The sequence below is a fragment of the Dichomitus squalens genome (genome assembly GCF_000275845.1).
Source record: "Dichomitus squalens LYAD-421 SS1 unplaced genomic scaffold DICSQscaffold_88, whole genome shotgun sequence".
In the NCBI taxonomy this organism is placed as follows: domain Eukaryota; kingdom Fungi; phylum Basidiomycota; class Agaricomycetes; order Polyporales; family Polyporaceae; genus Dichomitus; species Dichomitus squalens.
The window spans coordinates 48,663-50,464 of record NW_006766970.1 but is presented as its reverse complement, the minus strand read 5'-3'; positions in this window follow the sequence as shown (position 1 = coordinate 50,464).

Here is a 1,802-nt window from a genome sequence, read left to right as displayed (position 1 = left end):
ACCTTCCTGGCTTTGACGTCTCAGAAACACCCCATAGGTATGTACGATGTGCGCATACTAATTCTTTCTTGCTCTTGCCCTTGCCGTAAGCCTCGTCACCTCACTCACTTTTCGGATTATTGCATAGACATTAGTATTGTTGCGCACCTGTAACTTTGCGTCTCGGATGACCCTTGCTCCTGCACAGTCGGCGACTAGCCCTACTAACCCTAACCCCGCCTTTTCTCACGCACAGCAGGTGTGTGTAAATTATCTGATTCGATGTCTCCCATCTTCCATGTATAGTAGTAGTTCGCGTCCGACTATTATTGATTATTCAATTACAAACTCGAATCGTGTGATAATTTTCTTGAACAACCGTTTCGCAGCTTGAGCTTGGTCATGCATGGTAGAATTTGCACCGGATACTGACCATGGATGTTCATTGGCTCAGTCAATAATGTACATTATCGGCCTTAGTTCCCCTACAGTATGGTAGCTGCTGTCCGAATGCTCGCTATCAATGTCCAGGCGCCCCCCAAGGTCTGGCCATTGCACACCATATCTGTCGGATTTGCTACGGGTTTACCATCTACTTCTCATACCTTGCCCAATCTGGTCAGAATTGCGGAACCTGGTCATCACTGACCATCCGTTTTGCTTTTTTGCTGATGAGCTGAGTCTGTCCCCGAAGGCTCACCAGCCCGGTCTCACGAGCTGTGGCGGTACCAATGATATACCGAGTCCGGCAGGTATGACGTCACTAAATGAGTTAGCCCGACAGCTGGCTCGGAAACGAGCTGACCATCAACTGGATTTTCGGCGCTCCGGCTCAGCTTAGCTTGTTGCAACAAGATGGGCGTCTAGTTGGCAAGCTGAGTTAGCTGGATAAGCCGGCTCAGCTTGGCGGCAACACTAACTGTACATGTGCTGGTGCCTCCGGCTATTATGAATGCGCTGCTGATTTTCGATCACAGGGCGGTCGGCGTCTATGAACAGCGCTCGCACATCTCAAGCAGGCGGCCTTAGCCACAGCGGAGGTCCAACTACATCTTCCACGTCGTCCGTCCTCCTCTCGTACCCATCGCTGCAGGGCTTGCTCGTTGTCACGAGTGTCAGTAGTAGATCAGCTATTTTTTATAGAACGCTCCTAATCTCCCTCTAGACGCGGTCCTATCGAATGAATGGGCTGCAGCCAATGAAGATTGGCGCGAATTCTATCGTGGTTGGTGGGTCGCGGAAGAACACTTCAAGAACACTCTCACGCAACCACTTCTCGAACGCTTCCTCTATGCTAAACACTGCGCCGTTCAGGACATCTTCGCAATGAGTGTGCAGGATAGTGCGTTGCTCGTCCGCGACGAGTACCTCCTTCTCTCCCAACGTCTTCGGAAGGCGCGCGGTGAGCTCGACCCGAGTTCTATGCGAGGTTCCTTGCTACTTGGTCAACCAGTCATCCGTGCGTCAGAGTGCAGTCTCTTAGTCGAGTCCCTTCCTCTCACCTATCTCTAGGCAAATCCTATGTCCTCCTATTTTACCTGTGGAGACTGTGCTTCTTATCTCTTCTTCAGGATCTACCTATATGTTCGACGAAACGTGTTGAACTTGGACTTATCCGGTCCGGACTACACGAGGCTATGCGTCTCCTAGCGCTTAGCTGTAGTCGCTTATGTAGTATGTTACCATATTTGGGACTCTCTGCTCGTGTACTATAGCTATGCTTCCGGACTCTTCTGGTACTGTCTAGGACAATCCGTACTACTCCAGAACGGTCTAGACAGGTCTATGCCTTACTCATCTCTTACTCATCCTATGGTGCGATA